Raw genomic sequence first — 16,113 nt, 5'->3', positions numbered from 1 at the left:
AAAAAAAAAAAAAAAAAGACATTACAGTGGTTTGGTGGTGGGTTTTTTTTTTTTTTTTTTTCTTTTTGCAGGGGGAGTGGAGGGAGGCCGGCAATGCTGGGGATTGAACCCAGGAATGTTCTACCACTTAAACTACATACCCTAGCCCTTTTTATTTTTAATTTGAGATAGGGTCTTACTAAATTGCCAAGGCTGGCTTCCAATTTGTGATTCTCCTGGCGAAGGCTCCCAAGTACCTGGGAATACACCATGCCCAGTTTGACTGCAAAGTCTTTTTGCTTTTTTTTCCTTTTGGTATTGGGGATTTAAATCAGGGGTGCTCTACCATTAAATTACATCCCCAGCTTCCTCGTTTTTTTTTTAAATGTTTATTTTGAAACAGGATCTCCCTAAATAACTGAGACTGGCCTGGAACTTGTGATTCTCCTGCCTTAACTTCCTGAGTTGCTGGGATTACAGGCAAGCACCACCACACCTGACTTGTAAAATCTTCTGATAACAACATTCAAGCAAATATTTTAGTCAAAGGCACTGTTTCCTTAATCTTACCAAAGGGAAGTCCATACAGATACTGATCTGGACTAATACATTTTGTAATTATCTATTATAAAAGATCCATATTATAGGAATGTGAATAATCTTACCCTGAAATTGGGAGGAGTTATTTCCTATGTTGACAGACGCTTCCAGTAGAATAAGCCTCAAAAGTAAAGAATGACAAATCCTATTAAACTTTCTTGCATCATACAGACTGGGTCAAAGTAGTATAAGTAACCTTCACAATGACATAGCACCAGGACAAGTTAGAATGACAGGTCTTTGCTTTTCCTTCTCCCTTCCATGAAAAATACAAAAGTACATTAGTCATCTGGCAAATATTTCATTGCCCTCTGAGTCTTTCTCCTTGAAATTAATCCAAGAAACCAACCCTTCTAAGAATGAGTTGTATCTCATTATTATTTTCAGTGGTGGTAGTAGTGACAGCAACAACTGTTTGCTTTGCAATTCACAAAATACTTTCAAATATATTAGCTCATTCACTGAAAAAAAAAATGGAGAGGGGATAAAAGGAAATAACATAGGCAACTATCTCAAACATCAAAAATCAAACCCAGCTTAACCAGAACCAAAGGGTCAAGAAGTTACTTCTGTCAAAAAATCATATGACTGACTTTATCAAAGCCACAAGTGTACCCTTAAATCATGCACTTAAATAAGAGGTTCAATTGATTCAATCTGTAAAGTTAATATTATAATCTCTGTAAGAATCTAATATTAAAAATCTTTGTTACCCAATTACTTTGCCAAATGCTTTACTCAAAGCTAAATGTTTAATAAACATCTTTCCAAAGAAGAAATACTTAGCTGAGAGGGATGAACCACACCGGCAGTCCCAGCTACTTAGGAGGCTGAGATAGGGTGGTTTTTAGCCCAGGAGCTGGACACACCAGTATGAGCAACATAGTGAGACCCCCCCCACTTCTCAAAAAAAAAAAAAAAGGGGGGGGGAGACTGTACTACAAGGAAGCCATCCTAGGAAGACAAACTGACAACATTCAGCACTCAAGTACCTTTTTAAGATTTAACCAACGTTTACTGTGTACCTATCAAGTATCATACATTATGTATAAGTTAGACACATGTACATAAATCATCATTAATCTCATGAGCTATGCCCAGATATTCCTGGATCCCCAATACTAAACGGACTGGACCCCAAGTACCAAATAGTTCTAATACTTGCAACTTTGATCCCACCTAATTAATCTCTAAAACTCAATTGGAATTCAATTCCTATTGGAATTCAGCTCCTCCCTCTTAGTGCCTAAGCATTTGTTAATGCTTTCTTCTAGGTAATGCTCAAAAAAAAAATCCTTCTTCCTGATTCTAACTGCTAACTCCAGAATAAAATACCACCCATCTCAGGTAGGCATGTGGTGATAATGGCCATAATCTAAAATAAGCACCCTCTTTGATAACACAAGCTAAAGAATAAACTTAGAATGCTAACAAAACTGATTTCAGCTAGGCAGAAGATACTAAATTTTTATATTCTTCTGAACCTCAAAATTCTTTTCTAGCCAGGAGGGGCAGTGCATGCCTGTAATGCCAGCAACTTGATAAACTGAGACAGGAGGATCACAAGTTCAAGGCCAGTCTCAGCAACCTAGTGAGACCCTGTCTCAAAATAAAACATAAAAAGGGCTGGATATGTAGCTCAGTAGTACAGAATCCTAGGTTCAATCCCCAGAAACACACACACACACACACACACACACACACACACACTTCTTTTCTAGAATTCTGAAAACAGAAAGTTTTGCTATTTGAATAAACTGCAGAAGCCAAGTCTTACCCAAGTGTCCCCATTTATATACTCATCAAAAAGAACTCAGGAAAAGAAAAAAAAAAAAAAAACACACATTCCAACTGGCATGACAACATTACAATGTTAACAACACATTACTCACCATTGTGCTACAAGAAAAAACTTGTGAGTGGGCAAGGAACTTACAGGAAGTCAAGGAAACAAACAGTCCTCAAAACACAAACTCATCCAAATGCCAAGCAGGTCACACTGCCCAGTTTATACCCAGGTATGAGGGGGTAGAGAGGGAATGGAGAAAAAGAAGTAGGAGGGTGGAAAAGTATCCCTGGGTAGGTACGCTTCGACTGCACCACAACAGTTTTCTTGCACTCATCATGAACCTTTTAAATAAAGAATTACTGTGGGTTCCACCTATTTTTATGACTTATTTATATATTTACAGAGGACATGCAATATATGTAAATGGTAACATAATATAATAATGTTACCAGCATTCCCTTTGGAATCCATCAGAGCTATATCTAAATCTTCTATCACTTTTTTGCTTGTAACCTTGGCTGTTATTTAACTTCTCTATGCCTTAGCAGAAACTCATCTGACATTCACTATGATATCCTTGGCACCTTAAACATAAATCATAAATAGTAGTGAACCATAGTACTAAATATTTTGAATGAACTAATCTGTAAGTGGGTATAACAATATCTTATGGAATTGTGACAAATATTTAAATGAGGTTCTATATAAAGCACATAGTATAACTCAGGGTTGGTCCTGGAATTAAATAGTAAAATTTTCCTCCCTTTACTCCAGGTCAGAAGTAACAGAAACAGCCATGACAAAGAATAAGATGGGATAAGGGTTATACAAGCCAAGCATTGGAATATGTTTACTATTAGGGACCTAATCTTAAAATTCGGCAATATTTAGTCTTTACTAAATATTCAACACAGGAACAGGCCCTCAATAGGAGCATAATAAATGTTAGTTGATTCAGAAAATACTATTTTGAATCCTCAAGTGTCTCTTACCACATAAAAGCCTGGCCAAAAAGAAGAGAGGGATAAGAAGGAGTAGTAACTACATGTTAAACTAACAACATATTACAAAGGATTTTCAGAAGGGTATTGACCCTATTAACAAAAATAGGTTCACAATTGGTTCACAGTACTTACTCTCCTTCTCAGGTAATAAGATTTATTTTAAGTAAATTGTTCTTAACTATTGACAGGTAAATAAGTCTGGAAGATCTGAGTCCAAAACTGTCTTCCCTTCCTTTACTCCAAAAAAGGCTAATGATCCAAAAAGACTTAACCCATAAATTGTTAATCCAATGGCCTACCCACTTGCAAAGGAGAAACTGGAAGTCAAAGAGAATATGTACTGAAATCCCAAACTGGAAGGAATCTTTCCCTTGAATACACAGAACTAAATCTCAGAAGACAGCTCTAAGAAACCCAGACCACTGTTGCATTATGAGCATTATAAACATAAGTATACACATTCGATGTCTAAATATATGGAAAACCTATAGAGAACTGAAACAGCTTGTGGTTAAACCTCATCATAATGTGGTCTTCAACTTCCCATTTCATTTCCCAGGCTCTTGCACTGTATTTTTAACCACTTGACCCATATCCTCTTAAGAAATAAGAAATAGGACAAAGAACCCTGAATGACAGTAAAAAGAATGGCTCTACACTAAGTTCTACCACTTACTAAGCATGCAAACATAAACTAGTTACTTAAACTCTCTGAATTCAGTACTAACTAGAAAAGTTGGACTAGATTTTATGCTGTACAAAGAAAGAGTCCCACCAAAGTATCCCTTTGTAGAGATGTATCAGAAACCAAGTAATCTCAGTTCCCCTATAGCTATAATTCATTTGAAAATGTGTATACTATCCTTACCTAGCCCTTTTCCACAATAATCAATTATCAAAATCTATTTCTTTTGAAATCTCTCCCCCTTTCTTCATTAGGGAAACTATACTCTCTAAACTTGTACATAATTCTACATGACTATATTAGTATTTAGTACCCATGACTTTTCATATTACTGTTTATCTCTCTTTTTTTTTAAAGAGAGAGAGAGAGAGAATTTTAATATTTATTTTTTAGTTTTCAGCGGACACAACATCTCCGTTTGTATGTGGTGCTGAGGATCGAACCCAGGCCACACGCATGCCAGGCAAGCGTGCCACTGCTTGAGCCACATCCCCAGCCCTACTGTTTATCTCTTATGTAAATATTCGGTACTCACAACTAATTATTAAGTTCTTGATGACTTCTAACTCCACACCTGAGGCCTAACTTTTAAAAGAGAAAATATCTAATAAAATGTTTGTTGTTGATAGTAACTATTATTTTGGACAAGCCATTTATATTTTCTGGCCCTCATTTTTCTCACCCAGAAAATGGTGACAATATGCAAATTACTCTTCAGTTCTAAAATACTACATGATGATGATACACACACACTGCTATATAACCTGTATTTGTTTCTATTTCTTTTATTCTATATATACATTTATGTATATGTAATTATGTCTTTAACCTAGAATGTTGATTCTCAAGAGACCAATTCTCCTACTATTTGTTTATTTACTGGGTTAACACCTCATTGGCATCTCCTTAGTACATCTTGCCCAGATTCTAGTACATAACAGATGTGCAGTAGAAAGGAATTTACAGTCTCAACTAGGCAGCAAGCATCAAGGAACATTTGTATAACCTTAATTTTCATAATGAACTAGTATATTACAAAAAATATACAAAGATGATGTGAGAAAGAACTAATCTAATGTAGTCAAAATGAGAAGCTACCTTGTGTCAAATAGCAGGAATTTATTTTAGGCAACCAAAGAGCCTATGTGTAGCAACTCTTAAGTGTAACTCTCAAATTCTATTTTCAGAGTTCTGAGAAGAAGTCTTTAACCCCTGGTCAGTAAACAACAGAGTCCAAGCATCCTTCATGTCAAAGAAGATTCTTTATCTTGTCCCTTACCACTGATGGAAATTTTTAGAAATGAATGGTTTAAAATTCAGGTGAGCTCTCAGTTCAAAGGAGACAAAAGCGAATGCTCACAAAAGAACACATAGAACAGGAAAGTTCTAAAAACAGATGAGAACTTGCCATCTGAAACATATTTTTGTTAGCATTTTATTTTGCTATTGTCTTGCCTCAAGTACTTATACTAGACTATTTCATGTAAAATATCAGGGTTTTTTGGTTATTATTCTTTTTCTTTTCCCCTATGGTGCTGGGGATCAAACCCAGAACCTCATGCATGCTAGGCAAGTGCCCTATCACTCAGCTTTATTCCCAGCTCTCAATGTATTAACACTAAATCCTCAGAGAAATCTCCTTTTCCTTTGACATCAGCTATTAATGATTCAAATGGCAGTAGTAGACCAACTTATTTAAATAACCCTGACTTTTCAAAGAACTATTTTAGAACCCAATACCAATATTTCCAAAACTAGTCTATTTAAGATATTTCCCAGGTAGGTATCTGTAGAAGGTAGTTTAGATATTAAGTTTGACATAGTCAAGGTATAAGGAATATAAAGAATCCTAAACCAGGTTTTAAGGATGAGAATAAGCAGAATCTATTTAAACATTTTACACTGATCTCTTTCCATCTGCCACTGTTCCTGAATCCCATTCTATAATATCAGTAAGCAACAGATATCTACTAATTCCTGCTATTTACTGTTTCTGTTCCCTTTCCTTTCTTAAACATTTGCTTCCTCTCCCTAAGAATAGTTTTGGGAACCACACTGTAATGGTCTGGACCTAGGAGGAGGATTCTTAATCTCTACCTTCCCTATTAAGTCCTCAGTAAAAACAAAGAGCCACAGGCAATTTTATCTTCCATGATTTTCCCTGTCACCAGATCTTCCTTATGAAGGCTAGGAAAGAGACATGGGGCTGGCAGGAAAGGAGAAGAAAAAGTTATTTACTTATAGGAAATGTAAGCTTATTAAACTCAACTCAATTAATTACATGTAGATATTCACATCTCAGGCTTATTTTCCAGAGCCTACTCTAGCTAACAATTCTTACAACCTTCTCAAATACACCAAATGTATACTCAGAAATAAAAATATTCTATCAAAAATTTGAACTAATAAGATGGACATCATTACCCTAGGTACATGTATGATTGCATGAATCTCAACATCAATACAACCAGAGAACTGAAATGTTGTGCTCCATTTGTGTATGATGAATTGAAATGCTTTCTGCTATCATGTTCAAGTATAACAAATAAAATAATAATAAAAAAATTGAGCTAAAGAAAACTGCAAAAGAAAGCTAGCTGCGAATTAAAATTCAGAAATGTACTTTAGAAGTATAAATGGATTTAGGATTATCCACTTCAAAAAAAGCCCATAACGCCATTCTTCAAGAACTGCAAAAAGAAATCAAGACTATGTATTCAATTTAAACATACAAAATTATCAATATTTGACTGCTTTTTAACCTACCAAATACAATTTCATGTAGATCACCTTAATATTTAATGAGGATAGAGAGATTTACTATGAGGCCAAAACAATGTTATACTGGGACTACACACTGAAGAATTAAAAGAATTTTAAAACCTGCATTTGAAGCTTTCAAAACAACTTAGCCTCATCAATAAAAAAGAAAAGTGTGGTTAAAAGTGTATGTACCTATGTATGTATGAATGTTGTTTATCAGGCTTTTCTTCTTTAGAGGCCAAAGACTTACTGGTCCTCAGCAGTATTTAGCAAGTAAACAGATAGGCTGCTTTTTTTAAATGCCCATCTCCAATGAAGATGTCAAGACCTTGATGACAAAAGCAGAATTTGATAGCTAGTGAAATGAGTCTGGCCACAGAACACACTGCCTCAAAAGCCACCAGGATCAATTCCCAGGAGTTTCCCCATTGGGATGATATCACCTATCAATTCCCGTTTCATTTTCCAAGGAATGTTTGCTCTCACCTTCCAGTCAAGGAAATTAATCTTGACTGCTCTCAACATTTATGTACATTTCAATATAATTTCCAGTTCTGAATGTTTCTTTATAAGCGTCTTTAATATGGAGGTCACCCCAATATTCAAAATTAAACTAACAATTCAACAACACAAAGGATGGTGTTTAATTTCTTATTCATTAATCTACCTATTTAGTCACTATGACTAAGTTAAGTTACTGTGGCGAGCCCCACAAGGGATGCAAAGATTAAAGAGTACACTTATCTGTTTTCAAGGAGACTACAGTGTGGTAGAAGAGGCATGCCAACAGCACAAACAAGCCAAACTACAAGAATGTACAAATACCACATGACAAGTACTAATAAAATGATAGGATTCAGCAGTGGGCAAGATCACACCCTGTTAGAGAGAAAAAAAAAAATCAGAAAAGTTTTCATGGAAGAGAGAGTTTACACTGAGACTGTAAGGAAGGTAGGAAATTTTTTTTAACAAAGCAATAGAATAGAGATTTAAAGATGAGGTGAATAAACTAGATCTGCATGTAGATACATCTGAGAAACAATGTTTAGAGAAAAAGTTGTAAAAGGATATTATAGTATTCCATTTATGTAAGATTTCAAAACAAAACTATATGTTGTTTATGAATATATGTGAAAAAATATGTAAAACATGAAATGATAAACACAAATTCAGGTCAGTAAATCCCTTGCTAACAAAGGGGAAGGGAGGGCAGAACTTCAGCTAATCTATAACACTTTATATTTTATAGGTCTAAAACAAATATAAAATGTATTGATCATCAAATTTGGAATGTGAGGTCAAATTTATCTGCTTGGGGTTTTTCCCCTAAAATTTTCTAAATGTTTGAAATATCACATTACGTATGATTTTTAAATCAAGAAAGGGGGCTGGGGATGTGGCTCAAGCAGTAGCGCGCTCGCCTGGCATGCGTGCAGCCCGGGTTTGCTCCTCAGCACCACATACAAAGATGTTGTGTCCGCCGAAAAACTAAAAAAAAAAAAAAATATTAAAATTCTGTGTCTCTCTCTTAAAAAAAAATAAATAAATAAATCAAGAAAGTATCAGATAACTGGAAGAATAGAGGAATCATTAACACAAAAACAAGAGGAGTAGTTATCGATTCCCTCTAAACTTTAAAGAAACTTGATTAGTTTAGCTTTAGGCTAGAGAGGGGCTCTCCCATCCCTTACACAGTGTGCACAAGAGGCAAGGCACTTAAAACAGTGTGGAGAGGGGGGCTGACAATATTGGACAAGAAGGAAGTTTTTATTGCCATTCTAAATCAGATAGCTGAGGGAGCGAGAACCACCTTCCACATAACTTAAATGCCAGTGTAACCAAGTCATCTCCCCCAAAACAAAGCCAAGGAAACTTCCAGCTACACAGGAATTCAGACAAAAACTCACTGTGAGGAGATTTTCTGTGCCTCCTCTCTCCTCTCCCTTGCCCCAAACATTCACAAACAAAAACAAAATGTACCCTTGCCCACTTGAGAAAGAATTAAGAATTGGCAGCTCTGCTAAAGTGGACAGTTTCCAAACCAAGGCCCTTCTCTGGGGAAGATGTTGACAAAACTCAGAAAAAAGAATAAAGAAATCACAGATCAGTCAAGTTTTCAGGAAGACCATCAATGGAAGGTATCTACTTTTCTATAGTCCCTTGAGTCCCAACTTCCTCCAGGAGAATCTAAGACACTCTAAGATACATTCTATTCTGTTCTTTCCCCAGCAAAAATACCCAAAATCAAAATCCAAATTCTCACTCTAAAACCGATTTCCCTTCATGAAAATCCATTATAGTTAAAAATGTAGGGCTGGGGATATAGCACAGTTGGTAGAGGGCTTGCCTCACTCACATGCACAAGGCCCTGTGTTCAATCCCCAGTACCACACACACACGCACACGCACGCACACACACAAAAAAAAAATTCAAAGAAAGAATCTGAGTATAATGACAAATCTTGTTTGGGGGCGGGGATAAAATGTACTCTCTGGCATTATATAATTCATAGCCTATTTATCTTTTTTTAAAGTTTCACTGGCACAAAATTAAGTTTAAAAGAAAACTTCAATTGTAAGTGGCACAGGTTTGTAATCTCAGTTACTGGGAAAGCTGAAGCAGGAGGATCACAAGATCAAGGCTAGCCTAGGCAACTTGGGGAGACTCTGTCTCAAAATAAAATGAAAAAGGCTGGGAATACAGCTCAGTGGTAAAGCACCCCTGGGTTGAACTCTCAATACCACAAAAAGAACAAAGAAAACAACTTGAAGAGAACTCAGCAGGAGAGATAGAAACTCAATAACACAGATACCTTGACATTCTTCAACATCTGAATTATTACAGCTGAAGAATCCTAATATACTATTCATCCCACTCCAGGGAAACCAACTGCCCCAAGCCAAAATCCCTCTTCCAAAAGGTACTCTCAGGGTAGGTCTTCCTCATTCAAGAACCTAGGAAGAGATCAGGGTTCACACTTTGGACTGGTTAAAAAGGACAGTAGAATGGACAGAATCCCTCTGTCTTCTAATACAATGTAAAGTGGCAGAATGAAACACTGGAACGGGACATGGGAGAAACACATTTATTAATCATCTAACACATACCAGCCACTGAAGATTGAATTCTAGACCAAGCCATTACTAAACTATTTCTATGATCCAGAGTAAAAAGCTCAAATATCCTTCTTGAAAATGAATGAGAAAGACTAAGAAAGCATAATAGTCTATACAGTTCTTTGATTCTATAAACAAGATCACCCTCAACAAAATGTTATGGTTAAACATAAAGAAGTTACTAAAAGGTTCTTCTGCTTTGTCCTGCTCCGATCTACTCTTCATACTACCAACATAAATAATCTTTCTTGGATAAGAAATTTGTCACTCAAAAAAAAAAAAAAAATCCTTAAATGGCTCATCAATTACTGGCCATGGCTAGCATGCCCTGGGTTCAATCCCCAGCACAAACACAAAATAGATAACACTACTTACTATCCATGCCCCCAGCCTATCCTTGCCCTCCAACCCTCTCCTCCAGCCATATTACTAAAAAAAAAGTTTGATTGTTGCATTCCTTTAAACTTTTGTTTAAGCTACTTTCTTAGCCTGAAGTGACTTCTCCCCAGTCTTCTGTAGGGAACATGCTTATCTTTCAAGATTCAGCTGCAAATGTCATCTCCTCCAGGAGGCTATTTCCAATCTCTGCATGCCTAAGGCAGAACTGGCCTTTGGGCCCCTACATTCCCCCCACTGCAGCATCTATCACACATCATTCCCTCTATATATTTACACATTTGTCTCATCCCACTAGACCGTTATATAATTTGTAGGTAGAGACTCTGACCCATTTCCATCTCTACAGTCCTTAGGAGATATCCAGCAGTTATTGGATGGAGTAGAACAGAAAACAGGAAAGGAGAAGGAAGAGCCAATTCTGATGGCCTGGACAGTGGGGAATGTTTGTGTTGAGGTGTACCAGTACCACTATCTCTGCCCTTCCTCTCTTTCCCTAAACTCTAGTTCTCTGAGAACTTGCTACAGATACCACATCTATGCTGAATAACTGCAAAACTACATTTCCAGGTTTGTTAACCCCACCTGTATCCCAGCTATAGGCTCATAACTCTCACAACCAGAACAACTTTCATTTGGACATTTCATCCACTTTAAATCCAGTATGTTCCAAAGAACTAATCATATTCTCCTAAAAAATGAGGAAACATTCTAACTTCTTTATCAATGTCTCAGACACCCAGACTTATTTTGTCATGGTCATACCTGCCTTGTCACTCTCTTGGATCTTCAATATCCAAGCCTTCACTAATTTCAATTTTTTTGAGTCTTTTTTCCACTCTTCTTATTCCAGCCTCCACAGATCTTAACTCAGGCCTCGTCACTTCACACACTCCTGGTGACACTCTCCCTTCCCTCTAAGCCAATCTGTGTCTTACTGTCATCGTATTGCTATCCTAATCAAAATCCTCAGTGATTTCCTATTTCCTATCACTTAAAATGTAAACTTAAAAACTTGATTTTTTTTAAGACCCCACACAATATAGCTCCAAACTAACCAACCCACTACATTTGATTGCTGTGTATGTCTGTCTTATCACTGCCTCAACAACATCTTAGATATGGTCCTATTTTCAAGATTTTGCTTGGTTCCTTTCAGCTTCAAAACAGAATGATCTTTATTATCCTTAGTACCTCATATATTTTGATTTTTTTAAAGATTTAACATTGATAACTACCTTCGAATTCTTCTACCAAAATACCTAGGTCTATCCTATGTAATTGATAATATATTTTCACATTTAAAAGGTGTCGAGCATATTAACAGAAGATCAACAGGTATTCATTCCTTCCTATTTCCCTTACTTCCAACTGGACTGTAAACTCAAGTGTACAAAGTTGTCATTTTTTTCTAATCCTCTGCACAATAGTATAGAACTGAATTCATAGTAGGTCACCCCCTATCCAAAACTATTTCTGAGAGGAAATAAAGGGATAAGACATAATCTTTAAAACATGCAGTTGAAAAATAATCTCAATCTAGCTATACAAAATAAGATTTTCCTATTATTCCACCTCTAATTTCCAACTCAGAATTGCTACAATCTCCTCATTCAGGAGGTACTAACCTGTACTCATGACATCACAAATGTAGTTTTGTAATGAACTACAAGCGGGGGTGGGGCGGCAGGAATAAAGTAAAGCAAGTCAACTAAAAGAACAGTGGTTAAAGTTGTTTTTGGTTTTTGTACTTTTTTTACTTCTTACAAGTATATACTTCCTATTCCTTTTTTTTTTAATTTACCATATTTTCAAAGAAGAGAAGGAAAAATCTAACAGACTTTCAGTGAAGCTGCTATCTAAAGGAGCCTCTACAGATCCCAAGACCTTTGAGAAAAACATCTTAATCTTCAAATGCTGCATAATGCAGTGAGATTCCTCCAGATATTGTGAGTAAAAGGCTCATTCAGGCTGGAACATCATCTACCAATCATTCTTAGGCATGAGGCAGACAGTCTGAGAGGCCACACTGGACCTACTCAGATTTTGAAAAGAAATTAGTTTACATTAATATACTCAGGATAGTCCAGTCTTTTTTTGTTTATTTGGTTTTTGGGGGTAGGAGGAGGTACCAGGGATTGAACTCAGGGCCACTCAGACACTGAGCCCCATCCCCAGCCCTATTTTGTATTTTGAGACAGGGTATCACTGAGTTGCTTAGCACCTTGCTTTTGCTGAGACTGGATTTGAACACGCTATCCTCCTGCCTCAGCCTCCTGAGCAGCTAGGATTACAGGCGTGGACCACCTCATCTACCTGGATAGTGTAGTCTTAATTATCCACAAATTGATTATTCACCTTGTGGATTTCTAAGGCCAAATCTTTAATTCAAGATTATCTGCTATTTGCCATCATTGTATTCTTACCATCAGGTAAAACTGTTTTAGAAAAGTAAATCTCATTTCAACTTCACTAAAATCCTAAGATAAATCTGGGTTAAAATATAATGCATTTTCTTTTTTTTTTTTTTTTTTTTTGGATCTGTTCAGAGTTTAATGTAAGACCAAATATCCTATGATAACATTACAAATGAAAGGGAATCATTCCAAGACCCACAGGATGAATGAATTGAAATCATAATTTGTGCAGTGTATTGACTAAAAAAAATATAATGCATTTTCAAAAGCAAGAAATTTCTTAAATTCTGAATTTCTATACCAGTGTTCCCTGTTAGTAGCAGTAATTAAGAGTTAAATGTACTTTGAAATATAATACCCTCCTTACCATAAGCTCTTGAGAACCCAGCCATAGTCTTAAGATTTCCCCACAAGTTGGTTCACTGTTCGATGGGCACAAGCAGAAATCAGCAGAGTAAGGTGTGTAAATACAAAAACTTCTATGAGGAATCTTATATCTCCTTGCTGCATCCCTTCAAGCCAAAATGGTACAGAAGAGAAGCAGAAGAGTCACGATGTACCGGTGCCCGCCTGACTCCTTGTCCCTGAGTTCCTGGACCAAAGGGCTGAATACTTCTCATTAAATTCATCCTTTGTTCAAGGACCTACAATGATTCTATTGACCCTTCTATCAACATCCAACAGTCTGGCCTCTGAGTCCTTTCACCCTCTTGCCTGTTCTACCCATGACCTGACCAACCCATATTCGCATTCTCATGACCCCCCACACACACAATTTAGTCATTCACACCATCATTGCACTCTGTAAATTCTATAATTTCTATTTGGATGATCCTTTCTTTTCTTCCTAACACCAAAAAACTGTTTCATTTACTTGAATGTTCATATTCATTTTACAGATAGAGAAGTAACTCGTCCAAGGTCACATTGTAAAAAAAAAATCAAACCAAGATTTCAACCAAGGTTTGTCTGATTCCATAGTCTATACCTCTTTATGACTAATCCATAGCCTCCCAAGTCCATTTCAAAATGTACTAGTTCAGTAATCGCCCCTGGTTTATCTAACTGTTACTTCACGTTTTGTCAGCCCTTACAAACTTGTAGCACATTAAACTTGGTTTTGTTAATATGCTGTTTCCTAAATGTTAAAGCTTATGATAGCTTAATTTAAAAGAAGAAAAAGTCCTCTCTATATTTAAAAAAAAATCAACATAATTCAAGATTCCTTTCAATACACAATGGGGGAGGGGCGGTTAGGGATGTTGAATCCAGAAGTGCTTTACCACTGTACCACATCCCCCAGTCCTTTATATTTTTTTGAGACAGGGCCTCACTAAGTTGATGAGGCTGGCCTTCAACTTGTGATCATCCTGTCTCAATCTCCCATACTGCTGGGATTATAAGTAGGTGCCCTGGCCCCAGTTATACAAATGTTTAATTATTTGAATTTATCAGGAGTTACTGAGAAAATTCCAGTCTGCTATTCCACAGCTTCTAAGTTCCCATAAGAAGGATGTTACTGAGGTCACATTTCAAAGCATGATTAGAGGGTCTTTCCCTTCAATGGGGTAAGTGGGTAAAGGAAGGCGTATTTCCCTATATATACACAGAAACAGACTCACTGTTATTGGCCTCTGCCATTTTCCTTTAGCATGCTTGAGATATTCAGGAACTCCAAAATTTTAATAAGTGGTACATAGAGTCCCCATAATAATGTGAAAACATTTTTAATATTGAAGTATCCCACCATAACCTTTTAATCATACCCCGTAGATTAATATATGCAGTTCAGCTAAGGGAAGTTACAAGATACAGATATAAGCCGAATCTACACATATTGGCACCAACCAACTCATGGAGAATAAAGCAAGACACTGGGAGAGTATAGTGATTTTAAAAAATGAGATTTTCGTCTCTAAATGAAATCTTTTTTTCACCAAGCAAACAAGGTGAACAGGGGTAGATACTAAGCAATTAATGATTCAGAACACTTTTAAGGTGTTGATGACAAAACACCAAATTCTAATAATTAGCATTTATTACTGGTCATCCTGCCTTACACAAGTTATCATATAGCCCTTTCTTTTTTTAATATTTATTTTTTAGTTGTAGTTGGGCACAATATCTTTATTTTTATGTGGTGCTGAGGATTGAACCCAGGGCCTCACACGTGCTAGGTGAGCGCCCTACCACTGAGCCACGACCCCAGCCCCTCATATAGCTCTTTCTTTGGCAAAGTTTATTTATTTATTTATTGAGGGAGACTTTGGTATTAAATGAAAGGGATAAATCAAATCTGGCAACACCAACAAAAATCAGTAATAGTTTGGAAACTTTCATTTTTCCTTCTTGCTTTAATGTGTAATGTCCAAAGAAATATTTGTTCAATTCTGAATTATGCATGCTAATGGATAATTATTGGCAGAAAGGTGCTGATAATCCAAAATGGGAGGAAAGGCTTTTTTAAAATCTATTTTGGTTTTGAAATATGTTTTCAGCATATTTATCTTCTCAATTATTCTTGGTATGATCTAATATTTGTATTCATTTGCAATGTCTAAGTACATAGTAACTGGCTACTTAGTCTAGGAGGTGCTCTGAGGCATGCCAGTTTGCTAGTGGAAATGAAGACTGCTTTTCAGCCTATACATGAGTAACATCAATTTAATTTACTTTATAGTTCTGTTCAGCTTTCAAAAAAATCAATAGACTAACACACACCAGCTTGGTTACTAAATTTTAAAAGACCTGCTTGAAAAAAAAAAAAAAAGAACAAAGAATGTAATTAATTCTTCACTGTTTGTCTATAATGTATTCATCTGTAAATTATGCACAGCAAATGTTTAACTACAAGTCTGAGTCTGATTCTCCCTGGCCACCCAGCCTAATTCCCTGCAGACTTCTCTACCCCATCAGGAATGTAACGTCAACTTAAGTTATATACCATAAAAACGTCTTTAAAATATTGCGGGACTAAGTACTCTTTGGGGCTAGTCCCACCACTACCTCTTCTCTCTACACCAGTCTTTCCCACCTTTGAAATCGGTCCCGAAAGACAAAGGGATTCAGTTTCCTCAACGACCACCTAAACACACAGTAGAAGCCAACGACTGAAAAATCACCAGCCTCTGATTTTCTAAATAAAGCATTTGATACCGTACTTATAAAAAGATAGGGGAAATAAGTCAAAATGCTGCTAATTCTTGGCTTTGCAGTCTTAAAAAGAAAACTCCCGGCAAAGTTCTGGGAGGACTTCTTAAAATCTCACCAGTCAGCTTCTCCCAACTGTGCGATGTCTCCGTCGGGGCTGCGCCTAGAGGAGCCGCGAGGTCAGACGGGCACCGACCCTCGAGGCGGGAGAGG

General features: G+C 36.6%; 1 protein-coding gene across 2 annotated transcripts in view; it reads right to left on the bottom strand.

Moving 5' to 3' along the window:
- The window catches only part of Otud7b (OTU deubiquitinase 7B), a 53,219-nt gene extending 37,106 nt beyond the window's left edge, over positions 1–16,113 (bottom strand). The window contains exon 1 of one of the 2 annotated variants that reach the window (XM_015503029.2): positions 16,019–16,113. The gene's annotated coding sequence lies outside the window, so the exon portion shown is untranslated. Of the gene's footprint in view, positions 1–13,117; positions 14,852–16,018 lie in introns of those variants that run through there. The other variant, XM_048814929.1, reaches the window with a different exon arrangement.

The sequence above is a fragment of the Marmota marmota genome, unplaced genomic scaffold (genome assembly GCF_001458135.2).
Source record: "Marmota marmota marmota unplaced genomic scaffold, marMar, whole genome shotgun sequence".
In the NCBI taxonomy this organism is placed as follows: domain Eukaryota; kingdom Metazoa; phylum Chordata; class Mammalia; order Rodentia; family Sciuridae; genus Marmota; species Marmota marmota.
Note: the sequence above shows the minus strand (reverse complement) of the source record. Positions and strands in the feature narration are given on the sequence as shown.